The sequence below is a fragment of the Symphalangus syndactylus genome, chromosome 11 (assembly GCF_028878055.3).
Source record: "Symphalangus syndactylus isolate Jambi chromosome 11, NHGRI_mSymSyn1-v2.1_pri, whole genome shotgun sequence".
In the NCBI taxonomy this organism is placed as follows: Eukaryota; Metazoa; Chordata; class Mammalia; order Primates; family Hylobatidae; genus Symphalangus; species Symphalangus syndactylus.
The window spans coordinates 22,104,491-22,124,010 of NC_072433.2; the positions used below are offsets into that span (position 1 = coordinate 22,104,491).

The 19,520-nt window shown below is 38.6% G+C and overlaps 1 long non-coding RNA gene across 4 annotated transcripts in view; it reads left to right on the forward strand.

The window, feature by feature from the left end:
* The window catches only part of LOC129457727 (uncharacterized), a 138,802-nt gene that overhangs the window by 90,368 nt on the left and 28,914 nt on the right, over nucleotides 1–19,520 (forward strand). For all 4 annotated transcript variants that reach the window (XR_010114159.1, XR_008649358.2, XR_010114157.1 and 1 more), the window contains exon 3: nucleotides 2,499–2,560. This is a non-coding gene — a long non-coding RNA (uncharacterized lncRNA). The remainder of the gene's footprint in view (nucleotides 1–2,498; nucleotides 2,561–19,520) is intronic.

Genomic DNA, 19,520 nt, shown 5'->3' on the forward strand with positions numbered 1-19,520 from the left:
TTTCTTTATCCAGGCCACTGTTGATGAGCACCTAGGTTGATTCTATGTCTTTGCTATTGTGCTGAGATGAACATACAAGTGCATGTATCTTTTTCGTTGAACGATTTATTTTTCTTTGGGTATACACTCAGTAATGGGATTGCTAGGTCAAATAGTAGGTCTGTTTTAAGTTCTTTGAGAAATCTTCAAACTGCTTTCCACAGTGGCTGAACTAATTTATATTCCCACCAACTATGTATAAGCATTCTGTCTTCTCCACAACGTCACCAGCATCTGTTGTTTTTTACTTTTTAGTGCGTGAGATGCTATCTCATTGTGGTTTTGATTTGCATTTCTCTGCTTAGTGATGTTGAGCATTTTTTCATGTTTGTTTCACCTCAGATTTCTGAGTGAGTTTAGAACATCTGAACATAAGAAGCAAACCTTGGAATAGTCAAACCAACCCCCCAGATAAAATAAAAATAATTAAAGAAAAATTAGGCTTTTTTGTTTCTCCTCTTAAATGCATTCAATTCATTTAGCTTCTTATTTATATCATCACTGACAAAGAATAAATGCTAGTTGTTCAGGTTAAAAATTTTTTTTTGTTGATAGCTCTAGCAATTTGGTTAGAAAAATTAGGGAAAATTCAGGACTAAGAAAATTTAGAGACTGTGATTTTCATTTATCCACTCCTTTACTTCATTAATTATGACAAACCATAAAAATGGATTAATGGATAAAAGGATGATCACTTTGTATCATCAGAAGAAAATAATTGCTAAAAAAATTAGAGATTTAGGCCGGGTGCGGTGGCTCACGCCTGTAATCCCAGCACTTTGGGAGGCTAAGGCGGGCGGATCACGAGGTCAGGAGATCGAGACCATCCTGGCTAACATGGTGAAACCCCGTCTCTACTAAAAATACAAAAAAAAAAAATCAGCCGGGCGTGGTGGCGGGCGCCTATAGTCCCAGCTACTCGGGAGGCTGAGGCAGGAGAATGGCGTGAACCCCGGGGGGCGGAGCTTGCAGTGAGCCGAGATCGCGCCACTGCACTCCAGCCTGGGCCACAGAGCGAGACTCCGTCTCAAAAAAAAAAAAAAAAAAAAAAAAAAAAAAAATTAGAGATTTAAAAACAAAGAGGATGATAGTGAGCTCTGTTATTTAAACCAAAGAATATCATTGAACTCCTAAATAAACAAGCCATCCAAGAGAGGAAGATACCTATACTTGGTAAGTGCATCCTGCTATGTATAAGTTTAAAAAGGAAGAAGAGAAGACAGTGCTGGGAGAGGAGCCATGTATACCTGGATGTGCTCTATTAAAAGAGGCGCTTGATTGCTCAGTAATTGCAGAGCTAGGCTCTTGGGGAGGCTTTTGTCATCCCTCCTTGGCTGACACCAGACGATAGTGTGGCTCTCTGATAAGAAACAGAGGACCAGTGTCTCCATGGTAACTAACTGAGCTCTATATATTACACTTCATTACAAATGAGGATAGATAGTAAAAATATATATATATATAAACACCAAGAGTGAATATATATATGTGTGTATGTGTACATCCTGTCTTCTATCTAGAAAGTAGAATAAAATTTTTCAAAATGTGATTGCATTGAAAGGATAAAGTTGATAGGCCTTTTTTCCCCATTGGTGCAGGTAAATATTTCATTTTTCAGTTCCTCTGATGGTTTTATTCTGAACCCACCCAGCTGTAGCTTGAAAGATTAATGATGGGCAGCAAAAGAATGTGAGAAGAGGTGGTGAATGAATAGAAACCAGCATCAGAGAAGAAAGAGTATTGCCTGGCCTTTGGGACAAATAAATAAGGATTTACTAAGTCTGCTAGTTTCATCCCCGTAACAGGAAAACCTGGAACCCATTAGAATGGAAACCTGGAGAGTTTTATAATGTAATGATTCCTAGAGTTCCAAACCTACACAGACTGTTGACAAGAAAAAAGAAAGAGGGACAGAAAATCAGCAGTTTCCTTTCTAATTTTCTCTTCTATAGGTATTGATTTTACTTTAACACAACTAACTTTACTATGCCTCTCCTCACATAAGACCATTACACCTATGTGTTGATCTTTATAAGATTAAACACATTTCCTGAAATCTTAGCCTGCCTGTGTCATGCATTTTAAAGAAAAAGACCAAATTAAAGAAGTCATCAGTGAGTAAACTTAAGTAGAAATTAAAACTTTTTATTCAAGACACAGGATGCAAATATTTGGTCAGAGAACAAAGACCCCAGGAGCTTTTTGGAACCATTATATTAGCTTCAATGTATTAGTCCATCTGCTCATAGATAAATGGCTTTAAACTCTGAAGCAAGGACCCTTAGTAGCCCAGCAGGGACTTCTGTTGATACTGAAGGCTGATTCCTTCCCTTACTGGGTCTGTTTCTCAATCACTAATTTCTGAACAAGTATTTGGGTCATTGCTAAAAAGGGTATGCATGTAGTTTTAAAACAAAAATAGCTCTTTGATCTAAGTAACATACTTTTCTACCTTTTAGGTCCTTCTTACTGATGTGTTGCTCTTCTTCATGGCTCGTGAAAACTATTAAAGTCATCCAAGGTAAGCGCATTGCACCAGGGTGACAAAAAAGTGGGTGGGGTGGTGGGGGAGAACGTAGGTATATACCCAAGAGGAATGAAAACATACTTTCACACATAACTTGTGCACAGAAGTTCATAATAGCTAAAAAGTAGAAATATTCATCAACTAATGAACAGCTAAATATACTGTGGTATGTCTTTATAATGGAACATTATTTGGCAATAAAAAGGAGTGAAGTACTGATACACAATACCACAGGGATGAACCTTGAAAACATTATATAAGTGGAAGAAGCCAGTCATGAAAGACCACTTATTATATGATTCCACATATAAGAGGGGAAGTGGGGGGTGACTACTAAAGGATATGGGGTTTCTTTTGGTGATGATGAAAATGTTCTCAATTGTGGTGATGGCTGCAAAACTCTGAATATACTAAAAACCATTGAATTTGACATATTAAATGGATGAATTGCATGGTATGAGAAATTTGAGGATTTTATTTCAAAGTTATTATTAAAAAAAGGGGTGTAGGTACGGAGGAAGATGGTGATCCACAACTAGGATGACCATATGTTCTGATTGCCGCAAATAACCAGTTTTTTACCGGGTGTGCCAATGAATTGTTAATAGCTCTGACTTAGCTTTCAAAAGTGTCCTGTTTTGATGATAAACTATATGGTCACCATATGTGTAACCAGAAGCACTACGATCTTCTGCATTGTATCTTAAATTTATCTAACCAAGATAACACTTGGGGTTCTGTTAAAGGTAAATATCCCTGTGTTCCTCCCATGGATCTTAATTCAGTAAGTCAGAGGTGGAAACTGGTGTTTTGTATTTTTAACAGTTATCTATGATGATTCTTATGAATTTTTGGCATTCACTCTTCTACTTGTTAAAAAAAAAAAACAGGTGAACAAATTACTTTTTGGGGCAAATGTAATTCCAGGGAGGTACGAGAAGGCTATTGTAGGAAATTTGCTGTGGAAGGCTAAAAATGAATTCTGACAAGGATCAAGAGAACAATGGGAATAACATAAGGACAGTGATGGTTCTAAGAAATATCCTTCTCTCTTCTAAGATTAAAAAAAAAAAAAAAACACATCAGGCCGGGTGCAGTGGCTCAAGCCTGTAATCCCAGCACTTTGGGAGGCCGATACGGGTGGATCATGAGGTGGGCAGATCGAGACCATCCTGGCTAACACGGTGAAACCCCGTCTGTACTAAAAGTACAAAAAAATTAGCCAGACGTGGTGGTGGGCGCCTGTAGTCCCAGCTACTCGGGAGGCTGAGGCAGGAGAATGGCATGAACCCACGAGGCGGAGCTTGCAGTGAGCCGAGATCACACCACTGCACTCCAGGCTGGGTGACAGAGCGAGACTCTGTCTCAAAAAAAAAAACAAAAAACCACATCAATTATTTGGTAAGAATGAGTGAGGATTAATACCAGTAATGGTTTACCTGTAAGTTTCTTCGCCAAAATGGCCAAAGGTAGAGGCAAAGTGGGTTCTGGGGTATCCCTGATTATTGTCATTCTGCCTTAGGTCCTGACATCCACTGCCTTCACTCAAACCCTTCTGGCCAGTTCCATCCTACAGATTCTAAGTTCCTGACTCAGAATCTTATTGTTGTGAACCTTTACACCCAGGTTTGGAGACAGAAAGGAGCACCCCCAAGTGAGGCAGAGCAGTCTCAGAAACATAGGAAAATGTAAGAAACTTAAGACTTGGGACAGTTTTTTGTTGTTGTTTTTTGTTTTGTTTTTTAATTAGAAGAGGAACAAAGGACATTGGGTCACAGTTTCTAAAATAAACATGAGCAATAGGGCATATATAATAGCATAATATGAACCAAACTGATAAAAAGCAGTGTCACAATATCCATGATACACATTTATGGCTTATCTGAATTGAACATTAACTTCAGTTTAAAGATGTTTAGTCTTCATTGTTCATAGGGAAGAAGTCTTCACAGTTTCAAAGCCTAAAATGAAAATTGTGCAGGCCGGGCACGGTGGCTCACACCTGTAATCCCAGCACTTTGGGAGGCCGAGGCAGGCGGATCACCTGAAGTCAGGAGTTCGAGACCAGCTTCAACATGGAGAAACCCCGTGTCTACTAAAAATACAAAATTAGCTGGGTGTGGTGGTGCATGCCTATAATCTCAGCTACTCGGGAGGCTGAGGCAGGAGAATTGCTTGAAACTGGGAGACGGAGGTTGTGGTGAGCCGAGATGGCGCCATTGCACTCCAGCCTGGGCAACAAGAGCGAAACTCCATCTCAAAAAAAAAAAAAAATTGTGCTGAAGAAGCCTAGACATTCCCACATGTGTAGAATCATCGTAAAATTTCTTAAGGAGGAAAAAGGCATTACTAACCTGTTCTCTCATTTAGCCAGATTGCTTTAATTCATATCCTTTTTTGCTGCTTTAATCAGTCAAGAAAACGCTTTCCTGCAGATTCAGAGCTCAGAAGTGTACTCTTCCTTGCTCCTGTCCATGCCCAAGCCTCTTGATCTCTGGAGAAAAGGTTGACATCTGAGGAGATTTCTTTGTTTCACTTTGTTCCAGCAAACTGTTTGTAATAGTCAGGCTTTTGACTGAAATTTGAGTCTTCTTTCTGTCCCTTAGGTACTGACTAAAATTTTTCAGTGTTTTAAAAAAGATTTCTAATTAGTTGAGGGACCTCCAGGGTGAATAATACTATTATTAAATAACTGAATACAAATTAAACTTTTATGGTTTCTAAGCTACTGCTTTTTTTTTTTTTTTTTTTTTTTTTTTTTTTTTGAGATAGAGTCTTACAGTGTTGGCTAGCAGGCTGGTCTTGAACTCCTGTGTTCAAGCAGTCGTATGTGAGCCTCCCAAATAGCTGGACCTACAGGCATGTGCCACTACACCCTATGCTGCTGCTTTTTAATGGAATGTTTAATGCATAACTTTTAGGCTCCAATACAATATTAGCAAGACTTATTAACTTAGCAGATCAATGTGGCAATATTATTTATCCCAGAATGTTTAGGTGTCCCTGTTTGGTGCGTCTATATGATTGGAAACCCATGGACTGGCTGTGAAAGTAGCAGTTTAGGATTGCCCAAAAGACAAAGATTTGGAAAAGCTTTAAGAAGTTTTGACCACAAAGGTCATAAATTTTAGTCTAGTAATGCAGATTTACTGGATCCTGATGAGCAACAGGAGTGAAAAGCATTTTCTAGAAGAAAAACCTGTGGTGATTTCTAGGTAAAGGACTTCAGATGAGATCCTGAAGTAATAAAATATTGGCAGCTTTAGTAGACTCACAAACATGAGGTTAGGCAGGGATCTAAGGTGATAGACAGATGACATCAGAAACAAAATAAGTACTAGGCAAGGCCATGGCCTTGAATTTTTATTAGAGTTAGGAATTGAGGATATTCTGAACCCCGAAGATTTCAACCAAGAGAAAGAGTAGCAAGGCAAATTAGTTTAAAAAATAATTCTGTTGTATATTGGGAAGGATTTTATTCAACTTAAAATCAGAAAAACAACCACTAATAGTTGATGTGATGCTTCTTCTAATTCTTATCTGGTATTTTAGTTCTAGGTTCCTATTAAGTTTCAATAAACCATGACAATCGACCAAGGGCTGGGCTATGATAAGGTCTTCCAGTTTAAACAAATTCAAACAACATTGAACCAGAAAGAGACATCAAGTCCATTTAAGGCATTGCTGTGTTTGTACAAGACCTGGGTTATGTAGGAATAGCAGTAAAGAACAAAGACTCAGACATCTGATAGATCATCACTTCCTTTTTATGTGACTTTAGGTGGGCCTATGACTTAATCTATATGAACTTTGCTAGGCCTATTTATCTTTAGTACATATTGCCAGTTTTCTAAGCGGTTTTACCATTTACGTTCCCACCAGCAATTTTTTAGAGTTTTAGTGTCTCCACATCCTCAACAACATTCAGATGAGTGGTTGCTGGTTTCTCATTGTGATTTTAGTTTGTATTTTTGTGATGACAAACGGTATATAGCACCTTTTCATATGTTTATTGGATTCTTAGATATCATATATTGTAAAGTGCCTGTTCCAATTTCTTGCCTATTTTTTAAAATGAGGTTAGGTTTTTGAGGGTTGGTTGGTTATTTTTTTGTTTTTTTTTGTCTCTTCTTTGATTAGTAGTTTAAAAGAAAATATATTCTAGAATATGAGTTCTTTACTGGATATGCATCTTGCAAATATCTTCTTCCAGTCTGTGGCTTGCTGTTTTACTCTCTTAATGGTGTCTTTTGATGAACATAAGTTCCTAATTTTAGTATAGTCACATTTATCAGTTTTTCCCTTTATGTTTAGCACTTGTATGTCTTTAGCACTTGTATTTTAAAAACTTTTGTCTACCCTAAGGTATTTTATAATATTTCAGCAGCTTTATTTCAAAGTTTAAATCTTTAATCCATTGAGAATTTGTTTTAGTAAGAGATATGAGGTAGGGATCCAATTTTATTTTTTTCCGAATGCTTTTAAACTTCTCTGAAAACATTCCTCAATTAATATTTTAAATGCCACCTTTAGGGTGTTTCCAATCACAATAATCATAAGTTTATGATATAAAACACTCCAATACTTAGCAGTGTTCAATGAAATATTAAAACACCAAAAGACACAATCTCAGAAACAGATAAATCTCTCTGTGGAGCTGAAGTCAAAGGGCTTCTGTGTTGTGGGTTTCTTGTCTTTTTTTTTTAAGGGGCAGTATTTGCTGGGAGTTTAGCTGCTGTGAGATAAGGAGTACTTAAAGTATATGAACAAGGGGCATGAATCCTCATTTCCATATGAAACCAGGGGCTGGGGAAAAGGATCTTCTTCTCATGAAAAAAGGCAAAAAGGCTAGGGGAAAACAAAGTTTCTGGTCACTACACCGGGCTGTGACTTTTAGAAAACTTCAGGGTACATTTGAAGGAAGGTACATCCTCGTAATCAGAACAGAAGTGGCTGTCTGTGAGCTTTGTGACAGCATCAGGTTTATCTCCATTGTCACCCTGGGACAAGAATCTTAATATGCCTTTATCAGACCTCATCTGGATTGGAGTGATCATGACTTGGGTAGATGTAAACACAAGACTACCTGGCCAAGGTCTGGGTTGAATACCGAGGAAGAGAGAGGAGGAAAAACAATGAACCTTACACAACAGGCCAAAATTCCATGCCTATCGATCAGGTATTCCTGAAACCCCTGGTTAGTGGCGCTGGCTGAGGCCCTGAGGAAAGGAAAGGCAAACCTACATCTGGAATGGATACCAATTGCTGTGAGGAAAAAAACCAAAACAAAACAAAACACCGTGGACCCTTCGAGGATAAAAGGAGCCCAACATAATCAACTTTCCATCTAATGACTGGTTGTCACATTGGAGGCTCACCACTGATATGTGTTGCTGGCAAGTGGGACACTCAGAGACAATCATAGCTATATCAGCCTTGGTGAGTGAAAGCCCATGCCACTGAGCCCATGTATAGCCTCCATTTCTGCCTCTCTGGTCACTTCATTCATGGGCCGTTGTGCTGGGGTGGCCAGTGATAAAAACTGGCTAATATTAACTCACCAAGTCATTTTGTTTACTTGATTGTTTAATGCTCCTTCCATGACAATAATTTCATTTTAATAACATTTTCAGGGGCCAGGTGTTGTGGCTCAGGCCTGTAATGTCAGTGCTTTGAGAGGCCAAGGTAGGAGAATTGCTTGAGGCCAGGAGTTTAAGACCAGCCTGGGCAACATGCCAAGACCCTTGTACCTTCGTAATGAGCATTAGTATGTGATACAACGATCTTTGTACTTCATTCATGCCAATTCTCATAGGCCTATCTACATGCGGTACCCCAGAACTCCTTGTCTCTGTATCTTTCAGTCTTCCATGTCTCTGACCAGTAGGCCAAGCCATTTGTCACTGCCCATGAATCCATACATACTCTCATCACAAGCCCACTCCTCCTTCCACACAAGGTGGATGACCATTGCCTGAACTGGGACCATCAGAAAGATTTTCCCTCTCCACTGTCTTTCAAGGCCACCGGTCAGTGAAGTTGTAATGCAGCTGCCATTCATTTTTGGCTTGACTAACCTATTCATTACCTCAAAACTCAGGCTTTGTCTACCTCCTTCACATGGTTGTACATATGTGTATTAGATATAAATGTGTGTACATAGGTTATGGTATGTAGGCCATAGGTGTGACTTAGGGAAGAATTCTGGGTGAACTGTGGTGGATGATGGGGGGTCTGCTCATGCAGCTTACATGTGCCCCATGGTCCTGCTCGTGATTATCCTGTATGTAGTATTTCTATTTTATAATAGATTATTGGCGAGCCATCTTAACTTTATGACTTACTGAGTTCAGCAGTTCTGGACATACGGTCACTAAGTGTCACATGGTCAAATTTCCATCTCTGTCAGGTCCCAGTATCATATCAGAGGCTGTTTTTGTTTTGTTTTGTTTTTGAGATGAAGTTTTGCTCTTGTTGTCCAGGCTGGAGTACAGTGGCACAATCTTGGCTCACTGCAACCTCTGCCTCTGGGGTTCAAGTGATTCCCCTGCCTCAGCCTCCCCAGTAGCTGGGATTACAGGCGTACACCACCATGTCCAGCTAATTTTGTATTTTTAGTAGAGACTGGGTTTCACCATGTTGACCAAGCTGCTCTCGAACTCCTGACCTCAGGTGATCCACCCACATAGGCCTCCCAAAGTGCTCAGATTACAGGCGTGAGCCACCACCTGGCCCAGAAGCTGTTTTTAAAAAGTCATATAATTTTATGCTACAGATGTCACAGACCCCAGGTTCTGCACTGTGATTCTTCTTCTAGAGTTTACTATAAACACACTGCACTTTTTATCAAAACTGATACATATAATACCATAGGGTCTGCTGGATTGTATGACTCAAGTGGCTGGGCGATTTGCACCACAGCCTGTACCTTCTAAAGAGCTCTTGTTCCCAGCCTCACTCAAAGCTGGCAGCCTCTTATATTACCTGATATGTAGGCCAGATCAGTATACCTAGTTGTGGAATGTGTGGCCTCCAGAACATAAGGAAGCTTAATAGGCATGTGTCTCCTACAAATAATGAAGGTATTGCCTCTTCCTTTCCAATTTAAGACACATTTTTCTTTCTCTTCCCTAATCGCATTTGCTATACCTTCTATGACAGTGCTAAGTAATAGTAGTGAAAGTGAACTACTAAAAATTTATTGGCCTGGTGCATTTTGGGGTGTAGCTTTCTGATGATCAAAAATTTTTTTGTATCATAATTTGTCCATTTAGATTTGCTGTCTTCTCTGGAGGTAGATTTTTTATTATTTATATTTTCCTAAAAATACATCCATTTTAATAATGGTTTCAGGGGCCAGGAGCTATGGCTTATTCCTGAAATCTCAGTGCTCTGAAAGGCCGAGATAGGATAATCTCTTGAGGCCAGGAGCTGAAGACCAGCTTGGGCAACATAGCAAGACTCTGTCTCTACAAAACAATTTAAAAATTAGCTGGGCGTGATGGTACACACTTGTAGTTTCAGCTACTTGGGAGGCTGAGGCAAGAGGATCACTTGAGCCCAGGAGTTCGAGGCTGCAGTGAGCTATGATCATGCTATTGCACCCCAGTCTACGTGACAGAGACTCTGTCTCAAAATAAATAAATATGTAGAGTTGAGAAAAGCAATCTGTTATAATTTGTTTTATATTTTATCTGAATCTGTTCTCTCCACATTCTAATTTTTTTTTGTTTATTTATGTTTCTTTTTTCTTGTTTAGACTACTTATTAGCTAAATGGTTTGTTGGTGCCCTCCAATTTCTTGAATTGGAAACTTAAACTTTTATTCCTATGTGAATAACATAAATGAACATAAATATTTAATTAATGTTACATATTTTCCTCTGAGCACTATGGTTATCTATAAGTTCTGATGAATCTTTTTCTGCTCTCATTTTTTTAAAGAAATTGTGTAATTTTGGCCTTGATTTCCTTTTGTGCTTTTGTTAAGAAAGTTGTAAAAATATTTCTAGGGTTTTTCCCCATTTGATCAGATAATTTTATCTGTACTAGTTTTATGATACTTTGTGGAATGTATTGTTTTTTTAAGGGCTAATATAGAGTTAACTTTTGTAAATGTCCCAAAGTTCTTAAAATATATATATGTATAATATTAATATAATATGTATATTAGATACATATTGAAAATGAATATTACAAATTGTTTTAAAAATTTACTTTCTTAAAACTTAAAATTATTAAAAAAAATTTGAAGACATTTTTATCAAGAACACTTTTTGCCATCAATGGATTTCTAAACCTTCATTGTGGTTGTATTAGTTCTATTTCTGTATAACAAATTACCCCCAAACTTAGCAACATCAAACAACAAACATTTATTATTTCAGTTTCTTTGGATCAGGAATCTAGGCTCAGCTTAGTTGTGTCCTCTGGGTCAGTCTCTCTCACAAGGCTGCCATTAAGGTATCAGCCAGGATTGCAGTCATACTAAGGTTCAACTAGGGGAGGATCTGCTTACAAGCTTAACTCTTCTGGCTGTTGGCAGGCCTCAGATCCTTACCGAGTGTTCAACAGAGACATGAATTCCTGTCCAGAGACACGTAGGCCTCTCTGCAGGGCAGCCTACAGTGTGACAGTTGGTGTTCCTTAGAGGGAGTGAGGGAAAAAGCAAGACAGAATTTAAGCAAGATGGAAACCAGTCTTTATAACTTAACCTGGGAACTGACATCTCATCATTTTTGCCATATTATTTTGGTTAGAAGAGTCACTAGGTACAGTGCATAATCAAGGGGAGAGGATTGCCTAGGGCATAAATACGAGAAACTGTGGAATTCCGGGGACTATTTTAGAGGCTGTCTAGTCTTCCTTCTGTCCCCAGTGATCATGTCCCTCATCCATGCAATAGTCTCATCCCCCTTCCTAGTCCCCCAAAGTCTAATCCAATTATGATCAGCTTAAAGTTCAGAATCTCATCAGCTAAATAATGCCCAGGTGTAGATGAGGTGCCTCAGGTGTAGTTCCTCTGCAGTTCTGCTCAATTTGTAAAAGTCCTCCCCAACCAAGCCCAACATACAGTAGTGAGACAGACACAGGATAACCATTTTAGACATTTTTGTTTTAGAATAGAGGAAATGGGAGGCATAAAGGTCCAGTGCAATTCTGAAATCCAGTTACTCCAATGTGAGAAGTTGTTTGTTTTTTTTGAGACAGGTTCTTACTCTGTTGCCCAGGTGAAGTGCAGTGGTACAATCATGGCTCACTGTAGCCTTGACCCCCTGGGCTCAAGCGATCATCCTACTTCAGCCTCCCGAGTAGCCTGAACTACAGGCACATGCCACCATGCCTGGCTAATTTTTATATTTTTTTGTAAAGACCAGGTTTTGCTATGTTGCCGAGGCTGGTCTTGAGCTCCTGAGCTCAAGCAATCCACCTGCCTCAGCCTCCCAAAGTGCTGAGATTACAGGCATGAACCACCACTCCTGGCCTTCCAGTGTTAGAAGCTTTTTGATTAGGTCTCAAGACCTAGGAATGATTCTTCTTGGCCTTCAGCTCTGCTCTTTGGGCTCAGGTTTCTCTCTGAGAGTCACCTTTCCTTTTGCAAGAAAGGTAGCACATGCTACAGTTGAGAAATTGCCTCGGCCTTCTTTTCTTGTCATTCATATTGGCAGTCTAATAGTCTTTTTTCATTTCGTACTGTACTTTTCTTTCTGTCCTTTTCAGTTCAAGCTGGCTGAGTTCTTCCTGATAAAATTCTTGTAAAAACCTTGTGGGCTTCCTGTGACTCTTATTGGGGTTTACTCCATTACACAAAAGTCAAACCAGAAATCTTTTCTCGATAAGTCTTTCTTTACCTTCAGTTCCTGCTTAAAAGTGAGGGTCAAGGCACGTAAGTTTTCTGAAGGCGTTACTGTTTGAGAATATCTATGAAGCATGCCCTTAATCTTTTTCAAAGGCCCTTTGTGTGACTGAATAGTACTCTGATGGTACCACTTTTTATCTTTCTTAATATAACAGAAGTTTTTACAGTCACATTCTTAGTGTCATCTTTAGACCAGGGTTCTCTTGGCAGTGCCCACAGTATGAACTTTTCTTGGGAGCTATTTCTATTTTTTTTTTTTTGAGATGGAGTGTCACTGTTGCCCAGGTTGGAGTGTGTGGTGCAGTGTTGGCTCACTGCAGCCTCTGCCTCCCGGGTTCAAGAAATTCTCCTGCCTCAGCCTCCCAAGTAGCTTGGATTACAGAGACATGCCACCACACCCAGCTAATTTTTCTATTTTTTGTGGAGACGGGGTTTCACCATGTTGGCCAGGCTGGCCCTGAACTCCTGACCTCAGGTGATCCACCCACCTTGGCCTCCCAAAGTGCTGGGATTACAGGCATGAGCCACCATGCTCGGCCAGGAGCTATTTCTTAATGTTAGCATCTTCTGAATCTGGAGAGTTTGAGAACTTTCAAAAACATCAAGTCCTGATTTCTTAAAAAATTTTTTAAATTGTGGTAAGATACACATAATATTTACCATCTTAACCGTGTTAAGTGTACTGTTTACTGGTATTAAGTACACTCATATTGCTATGCAAACATCATGACCATCCATCTTCACAATACTTTTCATCCTAAAAACTGAAACTCTATGCCCATTAAATAGCAGCTCCCCATTCCTTCCTCCAGCTCTTGACTATGCCATTCTACTTTTTGCCTCTGTGCATTTGACTACTCTAGGTACCTGATATCAGTTGAATCATACAGTATTTGTCTTTTAGTTACTGGTTTACTTCACTTAACATAATGTCCTCAAAGTTCATCCAAGTAGTAACATGTCAGAATTTCCTTCTTTTTTAAGGCTGAATAATATTCCATTGTGTATGTATGTATGTATGTATGTGTATGTGTCTATATATATATGTATACATATATGTATATATGTGTGTGTATATACACACCCCACATTATTCACCCATCAGTGGATACTGGAGTTGCTTCTACCATTTGGCTATTGTGAATAATGCTGCCATGAACATGGGTGTACAAATGTCTCTTCAAGACTGCTTTCAGTTCTTTGGGGTATATACCCTCAAGTAGGATCACTGGTTCATATGGTAATTCTGGTTTTAATTTCTGAGGAACCACCATACTGTTTTCCACAGCAGCTGCAACATGTTACGTTTCCACCAACAGTACACAGCTTCCAGTTTCTCCACATCCTTGCCAACATTTGTCTATTTCCATTTTGTTGTTTGTTTTTTATAGTAGCAATCCTAATGTGTGTGAAGGTGGTATCTCATTTGGTTTTTATTTGTATTTCTCTGATGACTAATGGGGTTGAACATCTTTTCACGTGCTTATTGGCCATTTGTATATCTTCTTTGGAGAACTGTCTATCCAAGTCCTTTGCCTATTTTCGAATCAGTTTATTTTTGTTTGTGTTGTTGGGTTTTAGAAGTTCTCTCTATATTCTGTATATTAACCCCTTGCCAAATATGTGATTTGCAAATATTTTCTCCCATACTGGAGGTGGCTTTTTTACTCTGTTGGTACTGTGCTTTGAGGCACAAAAATTTTAAATTTTCATGATGCCCAACTTGTCTATTTTTTCTTTTCTTTCTTTTTTTTTCCTCTCTCTGTCACCCAGGCTGGAGTGCAGTGGCACGATCTCGGTTCACTGTAACCTCTGCCTCCTGGGTTCAAGTGATTCTCGAGCCTCAGCCTCCCGGGTAGCTGGGATTACAGGTGCGTGCCACCATACCCGGCTAATTTTTGTATTTTTATTAAAGATGGATTTTCACACCAGCAAGGCTAGTCTTGGCCAGGCTAGTCTCGAACTCCTGACCTCAAGTGATTTACCCACTTCGGCCTCCCAAAGTGCTGGGATTACAGGCATGAGACACCACGCCTGGCCCAATTTTTTGTTGTTGTTGCCTGTGCATTTGGTGTCATAGCTAAGAAATCATTTGGAATAGAATAGCCTGCACCACACTATTTTGTTTACTGTAGCTTTGTAGTAAGTTTTGAAATGAAGAAATGTGAGTACTCCACCTTTGCTCTTCTTTTTCTAGGCTGTTTTGGCTCAAGATTCTGTGTGAATTTGAGGATGATTTTTCTATTTGCAGAAAATGCTACTGAGATTTTAATAGGAATTACATTGAATCTTTGTATCATTTTGGGTACTGTTGACATTTTTAACAATATTAAGCCCTCCAACTCAGAGACATGGAATCTCTTCCCATATATTTATGTCTTTATAAATTTCCCTCAGCAATGTTTTGTAGTTTTCATTGTACAAGTCTTTCATCTAGGTTATCTGATTTGTTGGCATACAATTGTTCATAGTCTTCGCTTATAATCCTTTTTCCTTTTCTTTTTTGTTTTGAGAAGTGGGTTCTCACTATATTGCCCAGGCTGGACCTGAACTCCTTGAAATCCTCTCACCTCAGACTCCTGAGTAGCTGGAACTGTAGGCATGTGTCACTGCTGGCTCTTATAATCCTTTTTATTGGTAGTAATGTCCCCTCTTTCATTTCTGATTTATTTGAGACATCTGGTTTCCTTACTCAATCTAGCTCAAAGTTGTCAATTTTGTTAATCCTTTTGCAATTTTTGCTTCCTATGTTTTGATGCTCTATTGCTGGTGTGTAAATATTTATAATTATTATATCTTCTGCTGCATTAAATTTTTTATTAATATATAATATCATTCTATGTCCTCTGTAATCTTTTCAAATGTAAAATCTATCTTGCCTTATATTACTATAGCTCCCTTGCTCCCTTTTGGTTACTGTTTACATAGAATATCTTTCTTCATCCCTCTACTTTGAACCTCTTTGTGTCTTTTTATCTAAAGCAAATCTCTTGTGGATCACCTGTAGTTGGATTACTTTTTAAAAAATCCATTATGCCAGCCTCTGTCTTTTGATTGGAGAATTTAATCCATTTACGTTTAAAATAATTACCTCTGCAGCAGGACTCCCTTCTGTTATTTTGCTATTTTTTCTATATGCCTGATAGCTGTTTTGTTCCTTATTTCCTGCATTAGTCTTTTTTTTTGGTCATGAGATGTTTTAATTCCCTTTTTATTTCCCTTCATGGATCTTCTATAGCTATTTTTTTGTTGTTATTATGGGTGTAACATTTAACATCCTAATGTTATAACACTAATTTGAATTTATACTAGCTTAATTTTAATAACTACAAAAATTCTACTCATGTACAGCTTTGTCCCCCTCAATAACTACTTTCAGTTATTGATGTCACAATGTTGTATCTGTATTTGTCTCATATCACGTAGAAAACAAAAAACGAAGTTTCAAACCAAAGTTATAGTAATACTAGTTTTTATAATTGCCCATATTTGCATTAACTAAGACCTTTATTTCCTCATATGGTTTCATGTTAACTTCTAGTGTCTTTTCATTTCAACCTGAAGAAATCTTTTTACCATTTCTTGAACAGCAGGTCTAGTGGTAATGACCTTCCTCAGCTTTTGTTTATCTGGGGATGTGTTACTTTCTACTTCATATTTGAAGGATGGTTTTGCTGGATGTAGGATTCTAGTTGATAGTTTCTTTTTTTCAGTACTTGAAATCTATCATCCTACTGCTTTCTACCTCCAAAGTTTCTGATGAGAAATCTACTGATACCCTTATTGAGGAACGCTTGTATGTAATGAGTTGCTCTGTCTTGCTGCTTTGAAGATTCTTTTTTATTTCTTTCTTTTTTGAGATGGAGTCTTGCTCTGTCGACCAAGCTGGAGTGCCATGGTGCAATCTCGGCTCACTGCAACCTCCGCCTCCCACGTAGCTGGGATTACAGGAGTGAGCCACCACACCCAGCTAATTTTTGTATTTTTAGTAGAGATGGGGTTTTGCCATGTTGGCCAGGCTGGTCTCAAACTCCCGACCTCAGGTGATCCACCCGCCTCGGCCTCCCAAAGTGCTGGGATTACAGGCGTGAACCACAGCACCTGGCCTGAAGATTCTTTGTCTTTGTCTTTTGACAGTTTAATTATAGTATGTCTTCATACTGGCTTCTGATTTCATCCTATTAGCATCAGTTTAGCTTCTTGGATTTCTATGTTCATGTCTTTCATCAAATTTCAGAAATGTTTGGCTGCCTTTTCTTTCTCTCTTTTCTTTCTGAGATTTTCATTACGTACATGTTGGTCAGCTTAATGGTGTCCCACAGGTCCCTTAGGCTGTATTCACTTTTTTTTCTGTCTTTTATGTTTCTCAGACTTAATAACTTCAATTGTCCTATCTTCAAGTTTTCTTATTCTTTCTCTACCTTCTCAAATCTGCCTTTGAATCCCTATAGTGAAATTTTCAATTCAGATATTGCACTTTTTAGCCCTGAAACACTTTTGAGGTTTTAAAAAAATGTTTTATATCTATTGATATTTCCACTTTGTTCATATACATTTAAAACATTTTTCTCCGTGTTTTCATTTAGTTTTTTGAGCATCTTTAAGACAGTTGTTTTAAAGTCTTTGATAAGTCCACCATCTGGTCTTCCTTAGGGACATTTTCTGTTGATTTATTTTTTCCCTTTGAATGGGCCATACTGTTTTGTTTCTTTTTATGCCTTGTGATTTTTTTGTTGCTGTTGTTGAAAACTGGCGATTTGAATCTTATAATGTGGAAAGTCTGGAAATCAGATTCTCCTTCTTTCTCAGAGTTTGCCTTTCTTTTTTAAATTGGTATAGGCTGTCTCTGTGCCTGGGATCAGTAAATTTAAGGTTTCTTATACCTTTTCTCAGCTGGCACCTTTCTCTAAATATGTGTAATTACTTTCTAAATTATCTTTTATGTGTAGTTGCTTTTGAATGTCCTAGTCCTTAAATGTCTGGCTCCCAAAAAGGGAAAAAGAGAAAACCGAAGAGGGGAAATGTGTTGGCTTTTTAAATCTTCTAGAAGTTGCTTCAGCCACAGGGGAAGGGGCTTACAGCAATGGTGGTGAGAGTGGCAACAATGGCTTCTCTTTTATGTGTCTCCATCTCTGCTTTTGGAAGTAGCAATCAGTCATCAGAGCACAGATCTTCTATATCTGGAGGACAGAGCCCTTATTGCCCATGTCTCTGCAAGTGGTGTATAAGCTGCTGCTGGAACACATGTGTAACTGCCTGTGCTGGGGCTAGTGGGTGGGCAAGCTAGCAGGTTAAGAACTGAAATTGAACAAAATTAATTAACTGTCCAAGCCTTTATCTGGAAGTTGCAAGTCTTTGAATAGACTCCAGAGTTCCAGAATAGTTACATCAGCTAGTTTCTGCAGAACAGTGTTATCTAGGTAGGGAGACTAATTTCTGCTACTTTCCACTCCACCATCTTCCTAGAATTCTCCTCTCCAGTCCTGATTTCTTTTCATTTTACCATTATTCCTTTAATTTATTCCACATTTTACAATAAACAACATAATAACTCAGGCAGTAACTTCAACACTTTGTTTGGAAATCTAAGCTAGATCACCCAGTTCATTCAGTGCATATCCTGCTTTCCATGTTACTGAAGGCAATAGTGTTGTTAAGCTTTCTACCATGACGTAGAAAGGATCCCTCTTTCACCACCTTCTAATAACATGTTCCTGACTTCCTTTTTTGCCCTTACTGGTGGCATCCTCAAAGTCCAGATTTCTATTAATAGTCTTTCAAGGCTTTAACAGAATCCTCAAAATCCTTCCAGCCTCTGCCCATGTTTGGTTCCAAAGCCAAGGTAGCACCCCACTTCCAGGTACCAAAGTCTGTATTAGTTATCTCTTGCTGTGCAACAGATTGTCCCAAAGCTTAGTGGCTTCAAACAAAAAGCCCTTATTATCTCACAGTTTCTGTGGACCAGGGATTGGGCATGGCTGAGTTGGACTCTCAGACTCAGAGTCTCTTATAAGGCTGTAATCAAAATGTCATTTGGGGCTGCAGTCACCTCAAGGCTCAACTAGGAGAGAATCCACTACCAGGCTTACTCTTGTGACTGTTGGCAGGCCTCACGTCCTCACTGACTGTTGGCCAGAGACATCACTTTTTTCCACTTGGGCCTCTCCACAGAGCACCTCACAGAGGGGCAGTTGGTCTTCCTCAGAGTAAGTAAGGAAGAAAGAAAGAGAGTGAGCGAGATGGAAGCCAGAATTCTTTTGTAACTTAATCTCAGAAATGACATCTCAGTCGTTTTGCTATGTTCTTTTTGTTACAAGAGAGTCAGTAAGTCCAGCCCACACTTAAGGAGAAGGGATTATACAAAGACATGAATACCAGGAAGCAGGGATTGGGGGCTATTTTAGAGGCTATTTACCATAGTGGGGTATACCTTTAAAACGATTATTATTAAAAAGCATTCCTTTTGAGTAACCCTTTTTGCCCTGAGTACCTATTCCCTACAATACTTACCAATATGGTATATGAGCAGACTTTGGATGTAGTGTATCAAGTGTTTATTTTAATTTTTTTAACGTAAGGTTGAGCTTATTTCCTTTATTTGAAAGTCAGTAGTAAATCATTTTTTTCTGTGAAGGGTCTGTTCATATCTTTTGGGTACTTTTCTCTTGGATTACTGGTCTTCAGATTATTTGCTTTTGTATTATATGAGGATATTAACTCCTTGTCTTTCATATGTGTAGATAATATTTTTCACATTTTGTCATCTTTTGATTATTTTCATGATGTTTGTGCCAACAAATTTTTAAAAACTTTTCATTTAGTCACATTGATCAAGCATCTCTTTTATAGAGGAATTCTGTCCTTAAAAAAGAAATTAATTCATGTATTTCCTGCTAATTTATCTTTGATATCTTGCTATTGCCTTTTATAGGACAAATTTGAATCTCCTTATCCTGATATTAATCTCATTCTTGCCTAGCTTCTTTGCTTTCACTCTTTGTAGAAACTCTTTACTAGAGTCCCACTGAACTCACGATCCCCAGCATGCTCACCTATGTTTTTGTTTGACTCCTTCACATGCCTGTGGGAAGATAC